Raw genomic sequence first — 18,098 nt, 5'->3', positions numbered from 1 at the left:
ATGATTTTTAAAACTTTAAAACCATCACCAATTTACTCAATATTATATAAAATGATATATTGACAACATACTACAATTATGTACATGACTATAAACTTACTTAATTCTAATGATTTCATATCATTAATGTCAAGTAAATTACAGGTAACATTGAAATCAATTACCTATCTGATTTGTTTGACAATTACTTACAGTTACATGACAACTGAACTAATAAAGCCCACCATTTTTCTCCTTCTTCGACATAAAAATATCTCATTTTGTATTATCTTCAGTGTTTGCACTAAACCCTGAGTATAAGTTTTTATTTTTTGTATTTATGCAACTTTCATTAATGTTAGACCTGCTAAATAAGTTTACTCAAACTTCTTTTAATTACATTTCTTTCCATGTTAATTATTGAATTAATGTCCTTAAATGACTTAGTTTTCTTTTTCATCTAGTTATTCAATAATGTACTTAAATGATTCTTCGTTTGCATTTAACGTTGTTAAGTCAGAAATTAGATTACTTAGGGGTTCTTTCAAAAGAACAGCTTTGCTCTGATTGCATTTATTATCCAAAACTTTAAAATTTTGCCCCGTTAAATATCCCAAATTTATAGCAACACATGTCATATCTAGGCAAGAAATACAAAGTAATAAAACGTCACTAACTTTTGTCACGTGGCCTGTTCGCGCTGCAATGTCCATAGTCACTCGAACCGCAGCTGTCATCATGTACCTTTTTCTTCTTCATTTGAAATGTGATCCAATAGTTGTAAGTACTCCGCCGTTGTGTTCCTATTCAATTGATGACGCAAACCAGCAAGAAAACCAATTAGATATGGTCTTTGATGTGACGGTATAAGGAAGTTTGTTGTACATGTATATGTTAATCCTAAAGTCAATCTTAGAAATACGCATTTTCGGCATATCAAATATATAGATGACTGTAGATTTTTAAGGACCTCGTACGAAATGGAAGATGTTTTAAGTATTCGGTAAACGTAAGGTCAACAAGCGAAAGGCAAAATATCTTAATGCGACTATAAATTAATTGCTTATTTTTCATCTCCATCAGCCACCTCTTTTTCCCAGCGCCCCTTAAATCTTAGTGACTCTTATAAAAATGTTGAACAAGAGTCTGTATTTGCGTATCGGTCCGGTACGGTCATGAAACGGGGTTTATTCATACTAACGATGTCGATGTACAACATTCACATGTAGAAAAGGAAACTGTTAATAACTTATGATCGTTTTTGTGGTTCGTCTAGAAACATATGATTATAGTACCTTATTTAATAAGAAAAAGCATGAACACATTCAACGGTGTAACAGTCATTATACAATGGCTGAAAATATGGCAATTAATTAATATTTCGTGCCAAATTATTTGAATCATAAAATTCCAAAATAAAGGAATCGCAAGTCGCCCCTACGATAAAATGGCCCATATGTTTCTACCGGGCATCATTATTTACATGCCTTGTCAATCTGTGTCCAGATGAACTCTTCCGATAACATTAATGTTCCCCAAAATCATTGCAGATATCGTCATATGCATCGCTCATATATATATTTTTTTAATCTTTATTAGTCGGCGGCCAGGAATATATTTGATATTGTCCAAAATGTAGCTTTAAGTTAGGGATCAGTTCATAAATTGTAAAGTATGCTTTTGATAGTTTCCACGTTGCACGATACCATGTGAAGTACAGTTACTGTAATGTATACTTAAATTGATAACGAAGTTTTAAATGATAACGGCCCCGAATATTTTTATATTAATTTTATATGCCAACTTTTCTCCGAATAGATGAAGGCTACAAGGTACTCTAATAATTTCCTATGTGTTTCAATTGCGCAGTTATCTTCCATGCCGAGCAGCGACGACTGGAGTTTTGAAAAACTAATATTAAGCTTAATTGTTTGTTTTGAAAATGCCATTCAAAAGAATAATTTCTAGATTATTCCATCATAATGTAAATTATTTTTTATCCTTGTTCAATTTACTCATAACAGAAAAGTGTGTTCACAAAAAAAAAATACAATAGTGTTTCCTTATAGTATTATCAACAATAGTGTTGTTCGAACATATGCATACTGAAAGTGACTAGCTCATATATTTGGACCAAACATTTCGTTTTCCGGTAATGCATCTGAAACACTTGTTTCTCATTATTTGACTCTATAAAATTGAAATTGGAGAAAAAAGATACAGTTACAGCAGAAAAAAGTATTTTGGTTTTAGTGGGGTTTGAACCCACGTCGATAATCACGAAATTACTACTGGCTATTCAACACGGCAACCGGGACATTAACACAATGTGGATATGTTGACCTGTTAAAGATACATTGATAATATCACGTATTTATGTCAATCAACCAATCACGCAACACCACAGCCGTAATTAATACTCAATCGCGTTATAAACGATAATAAACATTATGGTCTTCAAAGACGATATTTGAGCAAATTTCAACATTTGCTGAAGGGTTCCAGCTTTAGGTATTTTTGGTTTGACACTCCTAATGAGTTGCCAGACTTTATTCGCAATGTTTGAAATTTGCATTTTACAAACCGTGAGCGAGTAACTTTGATGTGTAATAATTTTAAACTTTGGTTTGGTGATCTACATGCATGTTTTTGCTTCTATTTTTATCGCGCCGACTTTATGCTATGCATCAAATTTGTTCTTGTTAGTTTTATTATATTGACGTCCCCAATTCTACATAGAAGTGATTATATTGTAAATAATTCTATGTCCGTCATAAGATATAATTCATGTATGAGACCTTCATAGAAAAATATTCTTCAAAAAACTCATAAGCATGATTGCCCATCATCTCCAATGATGTTCGTTTCGTTCGCCAGAATGACTGCAAAAGCTCCTCTTATTTACTTATCGGACCACTAAATTTATGGATCCAGTCTTTGTATCAGCTGAATGTCATCAAAATGCAAAGAAATAAATTCAATGATTGTTTTGAAACGACTTGTTATCAATTCCGTTTGACCAACTGATGGATCGGAATAGAACGTATAGAAAAATGCTCTGAATATACAAGAATTAAAGGCCGCTATGTAAACGTATGAATAAAAAAAATATCATTGTTTCCAAAAAACGCATTAACAGTTGCTTTGAATTAGAGAAAAATATAGGCCGCTAGGCCGCCAATTTCTCGCCGATAGGCCGCCAGGACGGTAGGCCGCTTATTTCACTATGCTAGGCCGCCAGGCCGGTAATTTCACACCGCAAGGCTGCTAGGCAACTAGGTCGCTCACTTCAAACCGCTAGGCCGCTAGGCCGCCAATTTCCCGCCGATAGGGCTCCAGGACGGTAGGCCGCTAATTTCACTACGCTAGGCCTCCAGGTCGGTAATTTCACACCGCAAGGCTGCTAGGCAACTAGGTCGCTCACTTCAAACCGCTAGGCCGTTAGGCCGCTAACTTCTCGCCGTAAGGCCGCCAGGCCGCTAATTTCACGCCGCTAGGTCGCTTAGCCGCTCTCTTCAAGCCGCCAGGCCGTTAGGCCGCCAACTTCACGTACATAATATTAACCAGTTTTCAGGAATGAAGGTGGGAAAGACATATAACTGTCCATTTCAACAAAACAGGCCAAAACTTAAAGGTAGTTTCAATGAGTATTTCTTAAATTTAAACTTCTTCTTCGCTTCATTCTTATACTTGATTTTTTTTAGTTTTATAATAGGTTATGCTGGGAAAGTATAAATGCAGACACGCATTACTTAAACAATACTCCGACTTCAATATTTGTGTAGAAATATTTAAATTTTCGTTTATGGATTTCATTGGTGTGTGATCGATTCGTTATTGCTAAAACTAAAATTGGTATATGTATCGCAATATCTGATTATATGAAATTAGCTCTAACGTTTTGAACATGAAAGCGGATAATCGAGTTCGTAGAGGCGGACGTCGACCCCGGATTATATTGGTCGGCTGTGTCTGCATTAATATGCATACGACACAAACATACATCAAGTAATGAATTTTGTACAAACATATACATACTACAAAATACAGGTGTCACACTTTGAGTGCGAGCTATAGACCAATCATGACATAACATATACAAAATGATGATTTGGGTACAAACATATCCATACTATTAAATACAGGCGTCTTTAAACGTTATAGTTAAACAAAAAGCAATCACGATATAACAATGTAGTGATAATCAAAATTATAATTCATAAACTATTGCTGCACGTCTGCTTTTGCAATGAGTCGTCTGATTCATCCCAATACAGAACTTCCGGTTTGGAATTTTAGCTGATGCAGCATCTCAATATGGAGTTTATGTTCGGGTATCACGGTTTCGGTCTGATCCCTAGGACACCTCCGGTTTGCTATCACAGATGCGTATGCATCCCAATACGGAGCTTACGGTGTTTGTCAGCTATCTTTACGGACCCTAGGGAATAATCATGGTTTGAATTGCAGCTCAAAACGAAGGTTCCGATCTTGATCGCGGTCTCTGCTTGAACGTTGTAGTTCTGGTCTGGTCAAGTAAAAAACTGGATACGCTGGATCATGGTGCGCATCTTCCGGTCTGGTATCACGGATTCTGCTGGATCAAGAAACGCAACGCCCGGCTAAATGTAATGTATTTGAATATTTTTTCAACGTGCAATGCTCAGAAAGATGTCGCGTATTTTCTTGAATCACTGCACCCAACTTCCGGGGATCATAACGCGCATCTTCCGGTCAGATATCACGGGATCATAAAATGCAACGTCCGGTTTCATAAAGTGTATTCCAACAATTTACAATGTGTTACTCCCAGATTGATGTCGTGTATTCTCTTGAATCACTGCACATAATTTTCAGTGGTGTCGCAGTTGCTAATGGCTACCAGCGCCTGAAAAGACGCGCCCCTTTATTTTTTGTATAACATCCGGTCTGGTATTACATCATCGATAATCATGACGTGCATCTTCCGGTCTTGTATCACATCATCACTGATCATGACGCGCATCTTCCGGTCTGGTATCACATCATCACTGAACATGACGCGCATCTTCCGGTCTGGTATCACATCATCACTGAACATGACGCTCATCTTCAGGTCTTGTATCACATCATCGCTAATCATGACGCGCATCTTCCGGTCTGGTATCACATCATCGCTAATCATGACGCGAATCTTCCGGTCAGGTATCACATCATCGCTAATCATGACGCGCATCTTCCGGTTCTGCTGGATCACACCACGCAAAGTCCGGTTCGTTAAAGTGAATTCCAATGATTTAAAACATGCTACGCCCAGACTGGTTTCGTGGATACTCTGGAATCACTGCATGCAACTTCCGGTCTAGTGTCGCGGTTGTCGATGGGTCCCGGCACATCATCGTCTGAAATTGAATCAACAATTTGGTTAAGGACAAATAATGTATCGTTACTGGAAAGAATTCGAATCACGGTATAACAATGATGATAATCCATTTTGCCTTCCCAACACATTAAAAAATTAAGTAATCATAACATTCAATTGTGGCCACATTCGAATTGATCGACGTTAATTTTTGCCTACTTCCAACGCTTGGTGAAAGCGGTCCAGTGGTATAGGTGTCTGCCTTTCACCCAAGTTGTTGTTGTTTCATTTGTTTAAACGTTTTTACCAGGTCGACAGTACATGCAGAAAGTTTTTGTAAATAATAGATGAAACAAATACCTGCTAGAATCTCACCAATTTGTTTCCTTTTTGCAAGAGTGACTACGTTATATGAAACACAATACAGATAATTAAGGCTTGTCTGTATTTCACTCAGTTGTTCAAATGGCATAATTCAATAAGGCACCGTCTTTGGCTAAACTGTTTTTGTCAATCATAATAAGTTTTCTTAGTCTTATGTGCATATCTTAAACCGTTGTAATTGTGACCAATGTTAATGATTTTTGAAAGAAAGTGTCGACAACTTAATCTCCCTTGACGACTTAATAGTACCATAGTATCATACAACCTTCATTCTCCTTAAAAGGCCTAAATATAATTTACAAACAGTTTGGGCATTTGAGTCAGTCAGTATTGAATATATATCCACGATTATGTTTATACGGGTTATTAAACATTTGACCTCATGGCCTACATTGGTTTACCCTGACTTACACCGATGTCCTATACACAATATAACCACATAGTGTGCCATCTTGATTGTTAAAAAATGTTGGTCAGCAATCAGTAATGAATCCTTGTTGATTTACGAAACATTACTAATTTTCAAACATAACAAACGTTTTAGCTTTTATAATTTTAATCAATATCTGACTGTTTCTTTGTAGAATACGCAGGCATCATATATACCAGTAAGTGCCATTTTATTGTTCTAGTGACCTATTTAAACTGAACATGCCACACAGCCAAACGCAAATTAAATATGATTAAAGCTGCATCCTCATAGAGGGACAGTTTTGACATTTTCTTAGCTCTTGTCTCAGAATAAACCGATGTTGGTACCAATGCCTTCAATTTATTTATATAAGAAAAGTCACAGTTGAACAGATCTAAATTGTTTGGGAAACTGTTGAATTTATATTTTTCTTAAAGCGTTAGTAACGCCTTTAGCCATAAAACATATATTCTAAAACGCAATTTTGAAATACTGCGATCTGAACTTTTACCACCAATTTATATCGCTGGTTTTCAGACATTCACGCAATATTTGACTCATTCCAAGACAAAAAATAAAAAAGGTTGTCAAAACGGTCCATCTGTCAGAGTGCATCTTCAAGATGTACACAATGTTTACGTTTACACGTGTGATCTACGTTTTAGCTTGTCAATGCCCACAAAAGACGAACATGTTCACTAAATATTGCGAAAGGATAGAGAATATAGTATCACCAAGTGTTAAAAGTACTTTCTTAAGGCCAAAATAAATTAACTGTTAGAGTTTCATCCTTTTGTTTAAATGGAGGCGGGGTGACATTTTTTCCCACATAACTATTTCGCCGTTGAATCAATGTTCATGTTCTTTCGTATTGCATAAGGGACCATATACATGTGTTTCTAGACAAACCAAAAACACCATTGTAACCATTCTCCTTGTATACATGTGGATGTGTTCATGGTAACAGGCTGATATGAATAAACGCCATATTTGGACAGTACTGGAACGATACGCAAATACAGACCCTGTATAACATTATTTGAGTCAATAAAATTCAAGGGGCGGCGGAAAATGAGTGGGCAGGCGGGGATGAAATCAAGCAATTAATTTAAAATCGCCTAATGAATGATTTAGTGAAACACTCATAATCAAACTTGACTTAGGATTTAATAACGCAAACTAAATAAATAATATCTATGAAGCATGACCAGGATGTTATAAAAAACTAATCGCCTTATTTCCAGAATCCCGTCAGTCTATATTTTGTTGTGTGATACGATTGGTTTATTTGATTTCAATTCAATTCAGCACTAATTTTGTGTTTTGAAGTCTAAAAATGGCAATTTTAAATTAGCTAGACAAATGAACAGAAATAAAACTATCTACACTTGATGTAACACTTTCTCAGATTATGAAAATAACGACATGGAAATATGACGACACAATATTGACGATATACGATAGCCGACGGACAGCGACAGAATGATCACCGGAACTAACAAAGAGCACTCCGTGTTAAAAACGCCTTTTATGATAAGCCCATTTCGTATCTTTTAGTCAAAGTTCCCTGAAAACACAATCAGTCACCAACAGCTTTTACAATAGTGTCTGAAATCGTATACCTATGATCCACTAAGGTAAAAAATACTTACGCTTATGTTATGTTGTCATTTCTCACAGCCTAAAAGAAGTGTATTCACGGCTTCTTCGCCATGCAAAAATAGTCCGCCCCTCAATCATTGTCTCAGTCCACCAGCAATCATCTCCATACATGGATACAGGCATCTAAGCGGATAAAAATACTTCGAGTAACATCTATACACCATAAATATCATTTTGCAAATGAATACACGTGTTACCGCCTTAAGTTCGATTCCCAGTAGACAAAGGTTGCACACAAGTCAATGTTGGTCAAAATTTGGCACACATTGCTAAGGGCAAATTAGAAACCGTATCAGACACGATCTGCAGAAAAATCAAAACATACAGTTACACGTTTAATATCCATTCAGGCATAGTTTTCAATATTGACAGGTCGATCAAAATATTTAGATCTTAATCTTAAACTTTATTAAATCTAAAATGGTTAGACCCCACTGATGTACATTTCTATCGTTTATTTTTTAGGAAAGTTTTTCCGCTTTCAAAAATGATTTCATCAGTATTCTTATATCGATCCTGCAACTTTGATAATATAAGTTATGATATGGTGGACATTTGCTGGTATGATAACGCTTTTAAAATTACAAGGCGGAGGACGAAAAAACAGTTGTAAACTAATGCAGTATTAGCCAAAGTTTGACTAACTGATTCATCGTTTAAGCCTTATTTATTGAGCATATTGATGCTCTTAGATAATTGACATTTTCTTTAAATAAATGCAAGAACGAGATCCCTGATATGCGACAATTATATAAATGGCGATCTACGAAAATGCAGTTGCTAACTAATGTTGCACTTAACCAAAATGGGATTTACTGAATTTTCGCTTGCTTAATATACCCTACCGCAATTGCATAATTGTCTAGATCTAATAAGCGCATGCGGAGGCAGCCCCGTTTATGAAGGTCCATCTAAGCCACCGAGGTTCCTGTCGCTACCAGCACATAGAGTTCAGAGAATATTCGGCTCAGATTTCTAGAAGGCGTCGAGCGCGTGTCCACCAAGGTTGAGCATCGAGGTATTCCACTTACAAGAAAACCCGAACAAGCGCTACCAAATCTAGACAATAGTACAATCAGTAGAGTGATTAAGATTGTAATGTAATTTATTTCATAATAATGTTTTAGCCATTGTTTTAGCATAATACCATTTATTTAACACGAAATGTCCACCTATACCTTATGTACCATTCGTAATTTAAAAAAAGAGAAATAAATATCAACAGCTAAAACATGCTTTATAAAATGTCCACAATAAAACCCCACAAACTTGACAACCGTATTTACTTATAAACATATTATTTTATGTTCCATAACGGAAGCACAAGCACGTATACAACTTACAGAAAAAACGATACAATAGTGAAACAATACATATTAATAGTACTTATACAACTTAGCTCGAATTCTGCTTCGTCCAAGTAATATGCCAAACTGCCGGTACTGAAATGTGTATTGTCAATGGAAAATTGAGAAAAACTTTTTCGTCCGTAACTTATTGTGCACCTTTCATTTATACTGTATTCTAAACCCAAATCCCTACTCTATGTTTTTATTTGGTTGAAAGAAACATATGATTTGTGATTCGCACATTGGTTAAAATCGTTCACCATTGATCAAGTGTGGTGATAATTGCTAAACAGCGTGCTTCAAAAGAGGGGGACAAAACGCCGTTTAACAACACGTTCATACCCCCGGCAAGTGTTGTAACGTTTTACATTCAATCAAAGCCGTTTATCCCTCGAAGAAAGCCCGGGGCCATGGTTACGATCAATCTCAAAATTGAATTCATATTGAAGTGGCCAAACTGCAGATGATCAATGCTATAAACTGTGTAAGTTTAAGCCGAACTAAACGTATTGCATTGTATTGTCTTGTATTTCGTTTTGTAAACAGAGTGGATTTATAAATTAGTTCGTGCGTGCGAACATGCGTGCGTGCGTGCGTGTTTATGGGCGTGCGTGTGTGTGTGTGTGTGTGTGTGTGCGTGCGTGCGTGCGTGCGTGCGTGCGTGCGTGCGTGCGTGCGTGCGTGTGCGTGTGTGCTTGCGAGCATGCGTGCGTGCGTGCACGTGTGGGTGTTTGTGTGTGCGTGCGTTCTTGCGTGCGTGCTCACGCGCGCCCGTGTGTGTGTGTGTGTGTGTGATAGTATTTTACTATGAAAAATCATACGGATCGTCATGGATTGACATCTCCTTAAGGTAACACGTATTACCTAAGCTAGAGTTCAATCTTTTTTTTTAGATTTACCATTACGATGCTTTCTCGATTATGAAACAAAGACTAATTATAAACTTTCCCTATGATTATTTAATGTATACAGACAAACCCAGTACGTTTTTCCAAATATGTATTGTTTCTACCAGTGAACGCAACAGAGAATGAGAAATCAGCAATACACTTTGAACCACAACAACATTAATCTAACAGCAGTTTTACACGAACAAATATTTTAAGTTAAAAACGCTAGAAAATCAATATCCAGACTAAATAGTTATGTCTTTAGTCTAAACATTTACAAAATATTATCACTGGTCCTGGTCTTTTAATGAACACACAATTGTATCAATACCGAACACACTTAATGACCACATTTTAGGTTAGAGAAAATCTTTCAGGAAAATGTAATTCTCATACATTAATTTAATTTGATCCGAATAATTTAATTATAGTCACACTTTTCATTATTAAAAGCATAAACTGATGCTAAATATGAACGTTCTGTCAACGGAATTATTATTTACTTTTATTCAGTTTAATTTATGACACATGCGTATCGTGTAAGTAACTACATATAGTTACCCTTTATCGGCGGTATTATATCACTTCCCACACACAATGGTATATAAACCTTTTTATATAGCACTATGAAACACAGTAAATGGCCAACCATTGTGAAGGTATAAATGCTTCACAAGTTATGCTTAAGGTGACGACCACAAAAACATCTCATTTTTTGCCGTAATATATCAAAAGGAATGATCACGAGAAAAAAGGTTAGGCTTTTTAAAAAAAAACAGGCTTTGATTTCTTATTATGTTCGTAGAAAATGTCCAGAAGACTGAGAACCACTAATGTATTCAAATGCTAGGTTATGGAAGACTGAGAACCACCATTGTTTTCAAACGCTCGGTTATGGAAGACTGAGAACCACCAATGTATTCAAATGCTAGGTTATATAATATTTATCACATCGGCTCACTTCAACTGAATCTGCAAAACTGTTTCTGAAACCTTATAAAGCGCAGACGTGGTAAATGGGTATTTTTAATAAGACAGACAAATTCAATTTTTTAGATGCATTTGCCCGTTCCCGTTTTAATGTCGCGGGGAACGATATATAATATAAAGAGTTTCCTATATATTAATAATACAGTGACTATCTCTTATCATGCTTACAAAATGGGCATTTCAGTTAATATAATAAATGTAAAAATAAATGTTGAAATAATTGTTGTTCCTCTATACTCAATACTATACTGCCTTTGGTTTTGCGAGTACAATTGTGCGTACACATATTCCATTGAAACTCTGGTTTTATACATACAAGCATTCTGACAAAAGCACTTTAATTTAAGGTAAAGTAAATCAAATTCCTGACAAAAGTTCTTAAAGAAAGCCTCCAAGTTAAAACCCAGATGTTTGATCTTAGCTGTTCGACCGCCATTTTTGATCTGCCTTGAATATTCTAGAAAGCAGTTATTCGATCTCGAAAGAAATGTTGTTCAGTGTGCAAGGATACATATCATAACATGTATACAGTGCTTAATATAGTAAAATAATGGGAGTTTGTCCAAAACACAGAATTGAGGTCTACTTCTTTTGATAAAACATTGCAAATCAAAGCAGGCTTTTGAATGCTCTGCCTGCCTCTGATCTGCAGCCAATTGTATAAACACTGGTAAATAATTACCTCGGTAAGTAAAACCACCGGTAAATTCCGTGGTAATATTACCATGGCGGTAAGTATGTTGTATAAAAGAAATTACCAAGGCGGTAAATTTACCAGGGTAAATTTTACCAAAATGTCCCATAATGCAATAGTGACGTCATTTTCCCGCACAGCTGTCAGATAGGAGGTCTCTTTTTTATATAAATATGAACGTCCACATTCCATTTTTATAAAAAAAATCTAAAAGGCAGGTTTAATGACAAAATTCATTAAATCGGTCCTACAAGTTACATGGTAAATATTCAACAAAACAGTACAAAGTAACTTTAAAAGTATTTATAAGCTACTCCTGTGGCTGATCAATAAAACACATGCAACACTTTAAGAGGTGTTTCTCTTTACTTCATATAAAACGGTCAACGAATACCCAGAAAAATGTGAACATTATTGCAATGATATGCAAGTCATAATGACACAACATATCTGAATAATTTAAAAAAAAAACAAATATCAACTGACAAGAAATTATACTTGCTTACACAAATTACAAAAAAAATATCTTTGAATAAAATTTGATGGCATCGTCCGTTTTTCTCACGCTGACACCTAAGGAATTTATAGTCAGTTTCAACTTGTCATAGAAATGATGCACTGACTTTCATAGAATTGATTCTCATTAAAGTGTTCAATAATTCATAATTTAATCTAATATGTACCATTTTTTCAGTATTCCATGTATTTGTTAATTAAAGCTGTGAGTCCATTATTATATTTTAAACTGAATTATTGCTTAAATTAAGAATATATGTTAGCAAACACCTCTGATTCTTTTAATGTCAATACAATCACATATTATAAGTGTATTAAGTCTTGATCTTTTTTATATCTCCTATGCGAAATGTCATTTCTTGAAGAATTCCATTTATTAAATGCTGCATCCAACCACTTTGAAAATTCATAAGATTATTTAACTACATGCGACATTTGTATAATATATCAGTTATGCTTATTATTAATGACCAAATGATCTTGATTTTTTTTCTTTGATCTTGTTTGTAGTATATATATATTTGTATGATTATGTTCCTACCAATAGGCTTGCAGTAGTCTCAACTTGGCACTAAAAGTGCAATCATGTATAATTAACTTACTGAAATTATTTTTAGTGTCTGCTTATTTATGTCATCATTGTTTCTGTTTAAAATAGAATAAAACATGATCTCTTCAGTTATTGTCAGCACTATTTAATAGTATTTTTTAACTATTTAAAAACTAAGAAGTCCCATTGTGGATGTCAAATTTAAGTGTTAAAAGTACTTACTCATATAGTCACCATATTTCTATTTTACAGGAGCATAAAGTCAATATACAAGGAGTGTAACATTTATTTTCTATTTTCATTAAACTATAAATGGTCTTAAATTCAAAATCAAAGTCAATTCTTATGTAGATACCAATAACCAGAATCAGCAATGTTAAACAGCATATAATACACTAGCGGCTTCATGAAGTTCATTTTGTGATTTTTTTTTGACTGCACATTTGTCATATAACCTTGGTCCTCCACTGGTAGCAATCTAAAAAAAAAGAAAAATTATTTTGTAATCATTAAAATTATATGTTGTCTGTGAAAATCAGCTTCATATCTTACAAGGCTGATTAATGAATATTTGGCGCAGATATGAAATTATGCACTCTTTTTTTTTTGGGGGGGGGGGTGACGGCGTTCCCTAGAGGCCAATGTTTCTATAAATTTGAAAGGTAAATTAACAAGAGCGTCGGTAAGAGATGATGGCTTTCACAATAAACAAACAAGTTATTAATATTTTGCTTTCACTAAAATGACAGTATACTGATACTTTACAGAAGAAAAAATCATCTTATTATTACCTCACTGCTCTTGGTGTCTTTAATCATGTGCCTGTTAAATGTTCTAACATCACACTGGCTCTGCTGGATTTCGCTGATGAAAGTCTAAAATGATTATTTTTATTCATTATCACAATTATGAAATGGTTGTGTACAATTGAACATAAACATGTTTATCATAGAACTGTATATGTCACAGTAATGGTATAATTTATATACATTTTAACAAACTCAAAGTAACATACTTGGGTATGTTGTCATACCACAGCTGTTGTGTTTGTCAAATATACAGTAAACCTTTATATTATCAATGCACTTTACAGTATTTGGTTAGCAACCACCCAATTGTGTGCCTCTCTATATAAAAGAAAACTGTAGAAATAGACTATAGACTGAGGTATTTTTCATAGAAAATGACGTCATAGCTGTCATTTATTGTTGAATGTTTACAGGCGGTTCAATTTGATTGTAAATATGTATGTGCAAAATACTCAAAATATGTGCAAAGTGGGATACATTTCAACAAAGTAAGGTCGAGACCTGCAATCAAGTGTTGGTCTCGAACCATTTGCATTTAATTTTGAAAGATTTTGGAATTATTTAAACGCGAAACAAGGTAAATACATTCTTAAACTGAAGATTTCTTGTGTCACCGTTTTTGCACATGAAACTTGTTCGTTGAAATATTTCCAAAGCATTTATTTGTTTACAAAGTGGTTATTGGCGATTTCTTACCTCTGTATTCCTGTCTTCTATTGATATGGATGAAATGGAACAGTTTTCTATTCACGAAGTTTCAATTTGTCTTTAAAATCGACAAAATGAGTGAATCGAGCGCTTGTTTATGTCTGGTCGGCCATCTTGGTTCTGGTAACTGAGACGGTTAATCAATTTACCCACCTCTTGGAGGAGTGTAAATATTACCGCGGTAAATAGCTTGGTAAAATCTTAGTTTAGTTTTATACAATTGCTTACCGCCAATTTACCAGAAAAATTACCGCCGGTAAAATATTACCCTGGGTAAATCTGTTTATACAATATATTCATGTATATTGTTATGCGATGGATTACGATCCGAACATATCCGAAGATGTTGCGATCATCGATTGATAAACGCAATTGCCGAAAGGCAGTTCATTTAGGGAATGGAAGTTGAGGAGTAAATAAAAGATATCCATAATGCTTTTGTTCCTACATGAATTTTTATTTTCAACGTTTTCAAATATCAATCAGTTTTCGAGACAAATATGAAAGTTTTTATATTCCTTTAGCTAAACAAAACTACTGTTAAATCTACGATGTATGAATACCCCTATTACTTATTTTAAATGTAAAACGTATTGATCCGATTAAAGGTTCTCTCTTGTAGATTGACGCCAACATTCATTATTCATCAAATCAACACTTCAGCGCTTAATATTGTTAAAATTTAATGTAAGTTGTTGATTGGCTGGTGTTAAACTTTCAACACCTTTTTACGTCACGTTAATGACGTTGTTGCTGTGTGATTCTATGTATATTGATATGTGCATATATTGCAAACGTATCTCGACAATTGCTGAAGGCCGACTTTATTACAAGGTGGCAGATGAATGTTTTGCTTATTGACGTCATTTGGTCATTTTATTTTATTTTTCAACTCAGTTTGTCAATTGACCATTTCGGCGGAAAAAATTAAAAATAAATAATAAGGTTGTGGTATTGCTTCAATGAAAGCCGGTATCTAGCAAAAATATCCAATAGTGTTATCTTATCCACGTTCTTTTCTTTCGTTCTTTTCATTCAAAGGCAAGTAACATCTGTTTGGGGAGACAGTTATGAACACAATGCCAGCTAACACGAAAAAATAAGAGTAAAAATGAAGTTTAAATGTTTAAACAGACTTCCGATCTGTTTTGAATCGATACTCTGAGGAATGTGGAATGCATAAATATTTTTTTTGTTATTTCACAGCGTCACCATGGTTTAAAGAACCCCATTTTGTTTTAAAATGTCAACTGGTTGATCCATGAAGCTGGTTAGGGTCATAGCCGTGAAGCCCAAAATGGCAACCAAAATGGCGACACGAAATGAAAATAAATATGTGAAAATGGACTGAATTATCCCGAATTATGCCAATGTAATGACTTCAGTTGCTTGTGGGCCTTTCCTTCTTTTATCGTCAGATAAGGCAATTTGTCTAAAACCGTGGCACGGCGTCGATTCATTTGTTATATGTTTATTTGTTTTTCTGATAACTATTGGAGTCAACGTATAGTAATCATTTGAGGAGTACGATGCATTATGCAAACTCGAACTTGATCTTGTAGTTTTAAAGCAAGTAAGAGGCTGTTTTGGGTCATAATGTCCATTTGCGTAGTATCTACAGGTTCTACCAGTATTCTTGGTGTGTAGTGAACTATATTTATGGCGTCTTCAAGAACGAAAACAAAGAGGTTGTTCTGCCTCCATCATTGAATTACCATTGTACGAACTCGTTTCCGATCTTGTAAAGAAACCTACCCCATATTGTTCAGAGAAACATAAAATGCGAACAAAAACACGTCTGAATTTCGTACTCTTTACTGAATAAAGTATGGAGTTTATCGATGCGTTGATTAGTACCATCAGATTTACGACGTTTCCGGCGATCTTGACGTTGTTTGCAGAAGCATGTCGTGGGGGGTGTATGTAAGTGAGATCAAGTAACAATGCAGCGTTCGGCAACTGGCACAGGAAAACACTATCACAGCGCTAATCAGCATTATTGTGATTCTGTTTTGTTCAGATTGTCGACGGGCGTTTTGCTTATATGAGGAATAAGAGTTCGTCATACGCTTCCTGATTTCCATTGCAGGGTAAACAGTTCTCACGCAAATGGCGTTAAAGGTCAACAATAAATTGAACGGCAAGAATGTTAAAGTAAACACCAAAGAGTGGTAGTAAATGAGTTTGTAGGCATAAGTTTTTCCAAAATCAGTCTCCGTGTTCTTAAGCACTTCAATATTGTTGTTTACCGTTTATCTTTTATCTTTACCGTTTTAATTTCGAAAAAAAGCCGGAAATATGCTTACAACAGCAAAAGTCACAACAATGAATGTAGTGAGTTTTGCCCTTTCTGGCTTACATATCACCCTACCCTTCATGGGAAAACACACAACAATCAATCGTTCTAAAGAAAATGTTACAGTAAGGCATACGGAAACCTTGCCACATATGTCTGTAAATGTTCTTGCGTATGGATTCCAGTACGTATAGGCTGTCCAACTATTCACCACCTCGTAGTGTTTCAAACTCAATATAGAACTTAACATTAGGCAATATCGAAAATAGCAAGCGCGGTGAGATAGCAATTAGTAGAATACATCATGTACTTGTGTGTAAGAACAATAATACAGAGGACGTTTCCAACAAATCCAATAGATGTTATAAAAGGCACCTAAATCTTTTGGACGATAAATCGTGTCATCTCGAGGGAATAGTCGTTGTCACACATATCAAAAAAGCCATTTGTTGTGGCGTTGGACATTTCTTCATCGACGCTTGTATTTACACCAGACGAAATGGCTTGAACAGTGTATAGAATGTAAGTAGTTTAGTTAATTATCATTTTTTATGAGCTAATTCGCGTCTTTGATGGTGTTGGTATGCATCTGTTGAGCGACGTGTCTGGTCATTTGTTTACATTAAAAATCCCTGAAAACATCGAAATTACAGTATCAGTACAAACTGTGGTTTTACTTTTTACAATTTGCAAGCGTAAATCCATATTGAAAATGAAAAAAACTATAGAAAAGATGATTCTGGTATTTTTATATATCTTTGAATTTAAACAAACAATTGAACAAAACGGTTTCTTAACTTAGTGTTGTTTACTACAGACATTTATTCTTATTTTGATTGTAATGTGCGTTTAATTAAGCTTACAAATGTAAAACATATACTAATCTCCAATTGCTGTTACCAAGTAAAAATTAAAATAAATTGACGTCTCCCTTGACAATCGAAAGTGAAGGCTAACATGAATGAACATTTTTTATTTCTCGTCTTCAATTAACATCTCATGTCATAAAATATGACATTCACGAACACTTGACAATAAAATGATAAAACACGTAATGTCATTGCAAAGGTTGATGATCTTAACCGTTTCTATTGATACTGAGATTTGACGTATTTTTAAGATAATTAGAAAAGCATAATTGGAACGTTACAAGTGTTTAATATACACTTAATGGTTAAACGAACATGTGTGCCGTTGATACAATAAATATTTATATTTGCATTGTAGCTCTGAATGCTAAGTTACATAAAAGCGACAGTTTGATACCGTACTCGCCAGAGTAAAACATCTGAGTGTAGATTGACTACCAATACAGAATAAACTGGCAAGTGGTGTTTAACATTTTAATTATCAATGTTTATTTCTGATGATGCGGCTTAGACTGCGCAATTAATCCTACAGCATTTGAGAAAAACCCGACTTTAAGCACTAGTACTAACTTTCTTTGAATGGATTAGTATATTTTATGAACTGTTTATTATCAGGTTTTTGTTGGCTTCCTTTATTATCCTGTTTCAA

General features: G+C 34.8%; 1 pseudogene; it reads right to left on the bottom strand.

Moving 5' to 3' along the window:
* Window positions 1–5,255: 5,255 nt before the first annotated feature.
* LOC128204413 (uncharacterized) lies at window positions 5,256–17,045 on the bottom strand (annotated as a pseudogene).
* Window positions 17,046–18,098: the final 1,053 nt, after the last annotated feature.

The sequence above is a fragment of the Mya arenaria genome, chromosome 10, assembly GCF_026914265.1.
Source record: "Mya arenaria isolate MELC-2E11 chromosome 10, ASM2691426v1".
Lineage (NCBI taxonomy): Eukaryota > Metazoa > Mollusca > Bivalvia > Myida > Myidae > Mya > Mya arenaria.
Note: the sequence above shows the minus strand (reverse complement) of the source record. Positions and strands in the feature narration are given on the sequence as shown.